This window comes from Pituophis catenifer, unplaced genomic scaffold (assembly GCF_029215685.1).
Source record: "Pituophis catenifer annectens isolate HBS135680 unplaced genomic scaffold, rPitCat1.0.hap2 SCAF_2, whole genome shotgun sequence".
NCBI lineage: Eukaryota > Metazoa > Chordata > Lepidosauria > Squamata > Colubridae > Pituophis > Pituophis catenifer.
Window position 1 is genome coordinate 3,597,172 of NW_027256882.1, and position 9,082 is coordinate 3,606,253.

The 9,082-nt window shown below is 43.5% G+C and overlaps 1 pseudogene; it reads right to left on the reverse strand.

The window, feature by feature from the left end:
* LOC139309256 (zinc finger protein 91-like) overlaps nt 1-7,271 on the reverse strand; it is a 38,528-nt pseudogene extending 31,257 nt beyond the window's left edge.
* Between the last annotated feature and the right edge of the window lie 1,811 nt (nt 7,272-9,082).

Sequence of the window (9,082 nt, forward strand, 5' to 3'; positions counted from 1 at the left end):
GGCTAATCTAGTGAAGAGATGGACTAGGGGAGACACAATAGCAGTGTCCTTATATTTGAGGGGCTGCCACAGAGAGGAGGGGGTCAAGCTATTTTCCAAATCACCTGAAGGCCAGAGATGGAATAATGGATGGAAACTGAACAAGGAGATATTCAATCTGGAAATAAGGAGACATTTTCTGACAGTGAAAGCAATCTACCAAGAGGGCGTGGCCAGCATTGCGGCGGTACAGTGTGTATTCCGGGACTCCAGGAAAACGCTGATATCCCAGCCACTTTTGGGGATCCCCAGGGATCATAGCTGTCCTGTAGAGACAACAAAGGACTGAGACACAGGCTGGTATGGACTGGGAAATTGCAAGTTCCCTAAAGTGCCGGCAATCAACCTCCAACCCAGCAGTGAGGGAAGGCAGCCATAGGAGCTGTCAAAAGCCGGGGCGGCCACAAGCAAAAAAAGGAAGAATGAGGTGATCATCTGGGTGAGAGAGTGAGGTCTTGGAAACAAGATTCCTTTTACATATTTTTCTCCTGAACTTTTAGAAACTATTTATCTTTAGAAAACTGGCAAAGAGGAGAGGGGAGTGAGTGGAATAAAGCTACCTTCCCACTTCTGGAATAGCGGCAAAGAAGCGGAAGCCATTAATAAAGACTAATGAAAGCTGAAAAAGTAACTAAATGTATTGAAAGTAGATTGGGAAAAGAGGCTTCTCTGGTTAATGAATTGTATTTTGAAAATTTGAGTTTTGTAGCTGGGAGCTCAAAGCTGAAAGAAGAAAAGTATATTGATATTTTTAAAGACTATTTTGAGTGAATTGCAGTACCATCTAGTGGTACAGAGAAAATTAAAGATATATATTTTATAAAGGAGAAGATGAGAGTGGAATGACCTTGGACAATGTTTTGGAAACTGGCAAGAAGATTCCCATAAGAAGCGGTCTTGTGATTTTGTAACAGAAGGGGAAAGATATAGAGGAAAAGGAAAAAGAAAAGAACGAAAGCTGTCTGTTTTTTCCTTTCGCTTGATGGATCTATAAATTTTGGAAGATTTTGGAATAGTGGTATTTTGGAATATTATTTTTTCTTTTCTGTGTTTTCTTTTTGTTCTTTTTTCTCCTTTTTTGTAGAAGTTTCTTCTTCCTGGATTTAAAATGTTTAGGATTGGCATGGTTTTTTTATTTTTTAATTCTTTCTGGGAGATTATAATATATACTTTTTTATCTTTTTATTGCTTGGTTGGATATTTTGAGTAAACACTTTGGCTTTAAATTTTTTATCAGTGAACTTTTATTTTTGTTCTAATCTTGTTTGTTCTTTTGTCTTTTTTTTCCATTTTTGTTTTTTTGGGGCGTCGGTTGTTTTTGGGTTGTTGTTGTTTTTTTTTTTTTTTGACACAGCCTTTCTACCTTTTTCTTTTTTATGGATTAGGATTAAACCTATGTGGATTAGGGTATCAAGAACCTGAAGAGTCTGATTGGGAAATTTGAATTTGAAGAAGTCGATTACTTGGATTATAAATTGGCCAGTAAGACTTGAAAAAACAAGATGAAGAAAATAACATAACATCTATCATCACCATCAATATCATCAGTGCCTGGTACCACAGGGCAAAAGACAAAAGAACCTACAGCACAGCAAGAGAAAATCAATACAGAATTAAAAAATATGCTATGAATACCTGAAGACAAGATTTAGACAAAGTAGATGGGAGAATGGAAAAAATAGAAGGAGAACTGAAAGAAGTTAAAGAGATGATAGGGAAAAATGAACAACGATTACAGCAAGTGGAAGGAAAAACAGAAGGAACGGAGAAAAAAGTGGAAGAAATGGATTATAGACTTACAATTACTCATAAAAATCAGGAAAAAAAATTATAATTCTGGAAATGGATAAAGCTGATTATTATTTAAGATTCCAAAATATTGAAGAAGAAAAGGGAGGAAATTTAGCAGAGAAAATTGCAGAGATATTAGCAGAAGCAATGGAAGAAAGCAAGGAAAGGATATTAAATGGGATCGACGAGATATATAGAGTGCACACAAGATACGCGATGAAAAATAATCTGCCTAGAGAAATTCACGTCAGATTTACCAGGAAAAGACTGAGAACAGAGATATTGCAATTGATGAGTAACATGACGATAAAGCACAAAGGGAGAGAAGTAGTGGCACTGAAACAAATTCCAAGAAGAATGACAGACTTGAGAAAAGAATATCAATTTCTCACGAAATGTTTGATAAAGAGAGGAATAAATTTTAGATGGTTGATTCCAGAAGGAATATTAGTGAATTGGCAAGAAAAAGATACAGATTAGACTCAACAGAGAAAGCAGAGTTATTTTATAAACAGTACATAGATTTTCAACAGGAAGAAAGATTGAGAGATGAAAAAGGGGATGGACGACAGGAGAAGAAAGAACAGCCAAGAGAGATAACGAGAGAACAAGAAGAGAGAGTGATAAGAGAAGGAGCAAGAGCGAAAGAAGTTAAAGAACAAAGGGAGATAAGAATGACTAGATCGACAAAACAAGTAAATAAATAAGAAATGGAAGAAAAAATTAAAACAATATCTTTGAATATAAATGGACTAAATTTACATGAATACTTCCAGAGACATTGTTTAAGGAATGTATAATTACTTGTTGCAAATTAGACTAGAAGATGAAGAAATAAAAGAGACAATGATAACATGGGCGAAAAACTTTGGTTATGCAATAGAATTAGAGAAATGGCAACAAATACAGGAAAGGAATTATAAATTGACAATGGCAACTGCATATAAAGAAAATTTATATAAAATGTTTAATAGGTGGCATACGCCACCAGAAATATTAGCAAAAAAGAAAAGAAATATGAATAAAAGATGACAGATAAATGATTTAGATAATAGAAAGTTAAATGAGGGAGAGGACAAAAAAGAAATAGAAACCCAGATGACACCAGAGTAAATGGAAAAGGGGGATGGGAGGGGGGGAAAAGAATGAAGATTATAAGTATAAATGTACAATTTTGAAGATAAAAGTGACAGATTAGGTAAAATTGAAAAGAAATTAAAAAAACGTATATATTATTAGAATATTGGAGTTGCTCGGATACCAAACAGGGAATATATTCCACAACAAAGCAGAAAGAAAGGAGAGAGGAGGAGAGGGTAAGAAGAGGAGACGGAGAGAGAGGGATGGAAGAAAGGGGAAAGGAGAGGAAGAAAGGACAGGGGACAGGAGTAGAAGGTGAGAAAAGGGCAAAAGAGGGAAGGAGTGGGGGAAAGGAAGGGGAAAGAGGAAAGAGAAATAGGAGGGAGAAAGTAAAAGAGGAAAGGAGGGAGGGAAGGGAAAGAAAGGAGAAGAAGGTATGTTGTGAAATGAGGGAAAACAAGGGGTAGAATAATAATTCCGAATGTATGCTTTAAGAAAAATATGTATATGTATGACCAATTATGTATAAGAGAATGTACATTTACATTATGCGTATAAGAAATAAAAATAAAAAACTTTTCAAAAAAAGCAATCAATAAATGGAACAGAAGTTTCATGGGAGCTTCATCACTCGGAACTTTCAAGAAGAGACTAGGCTGCCAACTGTCTGAAATGGTGTAGGGGGTTGGACTAGATGACCTACAAGGTCCTTTCCAACTCTCTTAATCTGTACCTAAGGGGATTGATAAATTACAAAAAGTGGTCTAGTAATTCCTGCCACTGTGATACATTTATTCCTAATTCTTGAAGGACTTTAAAAGAACTGCTTCTTGTAAAGGCAAAGTTGGAGGAGCACCTAGCAGAACAAGATAACCAGAGGAAGCTATGCTGGATGACAGCAACTTCAACCTGCTATTCTGCTGTCCATGTTGTGGAAGGACACAAAAATAACCCAGTCCAAAAAAGGGGAGGAATAGAAGGGGAGAGCATTCTGCACACCCACTTCACTTCCTGAAAGGAGAATACAAATCTTTATAACTTTTCCTTTTCTTACTTGATTTAAAGGTTCAACCGCTGTTTGATCGCCGTCATGAAAACCAGAAAATTTCATTCTTTGTTTCTCTGTAAGGAATAAATAATTTCAAAATAAATAATTAACAAAATATTTGATGTATTTATTTTAGACATGGCGACTAAAGGCAGCTTCCAAAGTATTAAAACCATATTAAAATAATAAAACTAATAAGAGGAGAATTATATAACACATTAAAATAATAAAACCACCCCCTGCCCCAGCAAAAGCACTTCACAGGAGCCGTTTAATGGGCTCTATCCCACTCTAGGTTGCCCAGGCCCCCTGGCAGAACCATGTCTTCCGAAAGGCCCTTCCGGAAGGCCCTTCTTCTGGGTCTCATTGAGTGTGTCTTCCTAGGGCAGGGGTCTGTAACATTTATCATTCAAAGAGCCATTTGGACCCGTTTCCCACAGAAAACACTGGGAGCCACAAAAACCCTTCCCGTGCCTGACTATTTCTTGAGCCGCCACAAAACTAGCATATGTAGTTGAATTAAATGTTCTGTTGTCTTCTGAAACTTTTCTTTTCTTGGATTTATCCATAGTTTGCCTACTGGAGGTTGAAAAGCTCAATAAATTGTGCGCTGGCGGGTATCGCAAATTGGCAGTTGCAACGCATATTTTGAGTGACAGGGAGCCGCAGCAGAGGGGTGAAAAAGCCACCTGCGGCACCAGAGCCGCAGGTTGCTGACCCCTGTCCTAGGGGATGAGACCCGCAACATTCCCTGTCTCCGCTCTGTGGTGGGTCGGGCAGATGTAACTGGTATGAGACGGTCCCCTCAGATAACCTGGTCCCAAGCCATGGAGGGCTTTAAAGGTGACAACCAGCACCTTGAATTGAACTGGGAAGGAAATTGGCAGCCAATGAAGCTTCTGCAGGAGAGGTGATACTTGTGCATACCGGGGTCCGCAGAAAACCATGCGGACCGCTGCATTTTGCATCAACTGGAGTTTCCACATGCTCGTCAAGGACAGCCCCATATAGAGCGCGTTGCAATAGTCAAGTGGGGAAGTGATTAGGGTATGAGTGACCATAGTTGCCCTCCTGCACACGACCGCCACCTGCTTTTCAAACAGAGGTTGAAGTAGCAATTCTCCCCTGGCCAACAAACCCCAAACCCAGAGCCACTCTGTCTTGCCAGACTTTAGTTTCAACCCATTGCTCCCCATCCAGCCCCTAACAGCCTCCAGGCACTGCGATAGGGAGGACATGGCATTGCTTAACCCACCACAGGCCAACACATACAGCTCAGTATCATCATCATATTGGTGATATCTCAGTCCATGCTAGCAGATGATCTCACAAAACGGTTTCATATAAATGTTGAACAGGAGCAGAGAGTACCGAGCTCTGCGGAACCCCGCAAAGCAGTGGACGAGGACTGGATTTCTCCCCTCCTATCAACAATGAGAGTGGGCACAGAGGAATGAAGTGAGCCAGAATAGCACAAGGCCTCCCACTCCCAACCCATGGTCAATGGTATCGAAAGTACCAAGAGGTCAAGTAGAGCAAGGATGGATGCACCACTCACATCACGCTCTCGCCAGAGATCATACAAAAGCAGGGCCAATGACAATTCTGTCCCAAATCCAGGCCTGAATCTTGACTGGCAGGAGTCCTACCTGTCAATGACTCCTTCAGCTTCAACCACAACAATACACGAGCACACAATAGATGCAAAGTTATGGTAAACTGCACTAAACTTGATTGCAGAAAATATGACTTCAGTAACAGAGTCACTAATGCCTGAAATGCATTACCGGACTCTGTGGTTTCTTTCCCTAACCCCCAAACATTAACTTTAGACCGTCTACTGTCGACCTCACCCCATTCCTAAGAGGTCTCTAAGGCAAGTGCATAAGCTTTTATATGTATCCATTTCATGTATTTGATTGGAGACAGGTTGGAAATTATTCAACATGGTGGAATCCAGGGATAGCTTCTTAAGAAGAGGGTGGACCACAGACTCCTTCAAATGCTGGGGCACTGCCCCCTCCTATAGGGAAGCATTAATGACCGCCAGCATCCACCCACCTGTCATCTCCCGGGAAGCTTTCCCAAGCCAGGTGGGGCATGGGTCTAAAACACAGATGCTTGAACCAACCCATACCCCCTAGGATCCTGTCCACTTCCTCAGGAGCAACAGGGCCAAACCGTTCCCAGATATCAGAGTAAGAACCTGCCTCAGAGGCTTCCACCGGACTAGCAACCACGCTGGCATCCAACTGGGAACAAAGTCGAGTGATTTTGTCTTCCAGAAAAACTACAAATTCCTCAGCATGCCCCTTCAGGTGGACCTCAATCTCCTCCTTCCCCAGGAGGAGGAGGCTCACCTAAAGAGGGTCGCTGGGCAATTATCTGTAGATGCAATTAGTGTGGAGAAGTATAAATAGGAGAAGGTATTGTATAGAAAAGAAGAGAGAGCGAAGGTAAGACAGATGGGTAATCGGAGGATCTTCAGTTACCTCCTGAGGTGTCCTGACTTTGATCCTTCCAAGGGATCCTCCTGAAAAATAGCTCCTGAGGAGGATTTGATGGGTTCTTTTTTCCCTCAGGATTTCTGATCTCCACAGTGCAGCACTTCAAATAGGACGAAGGAAGGAAGAAACAGAATTAATGTACATCACACAACATAAAGTGGATTCCTATATTCGGAACACAACCTCAAAGTCCCCAATATCCATCAGTGTGGTTGAGTGAGAAAACAATGGAACAATGTCTTACTAGAATAGGTGGGACATTGCCACATATTATGAATGTCAGAGAGGTTTCGGAAGGAGGGGTGAAGTATTCAAACAGATTCTCTATTCTCTATTGAACTCTTACCTGCAACTCGACTTGCTCCTTCTGCTCCTCCACCTGGCTCAGGAGGAAGCCTTCCACCAGGGCCACTGCCTGGGAGCTGGTCTGAGCTCCATATTCCCGCACCCAGCTCTCCATCTCTGGGGGCAGAAGAGCCAGGAACTGCTCCAGAACCACCAGGTCCAGCATCTGGGCTTTGGTGTGCTTTTCTAATCTCAGCCATCGCCTACTAAAGTCATGGAGGTGGCTGCAAAATCCTCGGGGACCCTCAGCCTCCTGACATTGGATGAACTTCCAGGGCTGAACTTCTGAAGGGAGGATGGTTTTCTCCTCCAGGATCTTCTGCCCAGTCCTTGTCCAGAGCTTCCCCCCCTTCCCAGGCTGAGCAGCTGAAGGGCCTTTTCCGCTTCCCTCCTTTCCAAAAGGTTGTGTCTCCATCCTTTCTCTGTCCTGCAGAGCAACTGCAAATGGCTCCAAGGACTCTGGTGGGTCTCCAGATGCCTTTTCCTTCACGGGACCATTTCTGGGGCTGCAGGACTGATCCCTCCAAGGGATTCCGCTCTTTTTCTTCTTCCCCCAAGAAATAAATTTTGGTTTGCAAAGACCACAAATGGCTTCCAGTTTCTGTATCTGAGATGGGAAGAAAAAATAAATATTAAGAATTAGAAAGTGGAATTCAGCCACTGAGCGACCTTCCCCCAACCTCCCCGGAGCCCCAAGAGGCTCATCCCAGTGCAGGACTGAGGTGCCCCCGAGCAGGGCCGGGAAGGAGGCAGCTGGAGAGGCCGCCCCGCTTCTCTCCCCCTCCGGAGACAGGGAGCCTGGTGCGAATCCTGCCTCCTCCTCGCCCGGCTTCTCTCCCCTCCTGCTGGGCCTCCGCAAGGCCGACCCTCCCCTCCCCCCACTCGGCTCTTCCTCAGACAGGGGGCGGGAAGGATCCCCCTGCATGGAGAGGGCGGCTGGGGAGCATGGGACCCCGGGTGGAAGCCGGAGGAAGGCTGGGCGCGGGTCTCTCCCTCCTCCGCCTCTCTTTGCCCGGGAAGAGCCCCCAACTCACCCGCGGAACGTCTGGATCTTCCCCCGCCAGACTCTCCGCCTCCTGCGGAGCCCCAGGGGTTAAGGAGAGCGAGTGCGGCGTCCTAGAGCGGCAAGCATTTGTGATGTCATTTCCTTCCCACCCTCCTATGGAAAGGCAGCTGTGACGTTTGCCATCCGGCGGGCCAATGGGGAAGCGCATGACGGTACCTTCTTTTATCATAGGGCTCCCCCTGGTGGGTTAGGGGCAAAGTGCCAGGATTGTAGAAAGGGCGGGAAAGAGGAGCGCGTCTGAGGGGAAAGGAGAGGGCAGGGATGATGGCCTTGGGAGTAAGAGGAAACGGCCCTCTCAATTTCTTTCTCCATTTTCCTCTTTTTCCTGTCCAGGAACCCTCTGTGGAGATGGAAAAAATCTCTCTGGAGGATTCAAAGTCGCTTCCCTCAAGAACAGCCGCCCTGAAGGCTCCGCAGAGATTGTGGGAGGCCTTAAAAGGGTCCAAATCCTGTCAGAAACAGCCGGGCGGTCAGAAGAGGAGGACCAGGAGCCTCTGTGGGAAAGACAGCTGGTGTCTTGCGGTTGCTGGGATCTCCCACCTGAAGGGGAGGCAGATGGGACACAGGCAGGAAAGCCACAATCAGGAAAATGATTTTAATTTATTTTTTTTTATTTCTTTAATTCAATGCATGCAGCTGCCCTTCTCAAACTATTCGCTCAGCCTCACAGCAAAGGGGGGAGGAGAAAGGGAGGGACCCCTCCGGTCTCTTCTGATGAAAGAAAAGGAAGATCCTGAAAAAGGAATAAACTATGAGGAGGAAAAACCATTTTTACATAGGGATTGAGTAGGAAATTCACCTCAAGAAATGTGACTAGGAAGCTTAAGACCCTTGGAGAATTGAATGCAGGGATATATTATTAGACCATTAATGAAAAGAGAAAATGAAAATAAAAAAGCAAGACAAGGAAAGCTGAAGGCTCCATTGAGAATTTGATGCATCTTTAGCAAGTAACTACATGACTAGTTACTTAATGTTCCGACATACCATAAAAAAACAAAAACGTGGCCCTAATGCTTGAAAAGTATCTTTTGCTCATGCATGTTTCAGCTTCTCTTCATTCTGGCTCCTTGCTTGAAAGACAAATTGTCATTATTCCATCACATCCTAAGGGATCTTTGACCTAAAACGGTTCCTTGCTTTTGCATTCATCTGGTTGACACAGTGATTAATTTGACACAGTGGACGCTAGTTGGATTGAGGGGT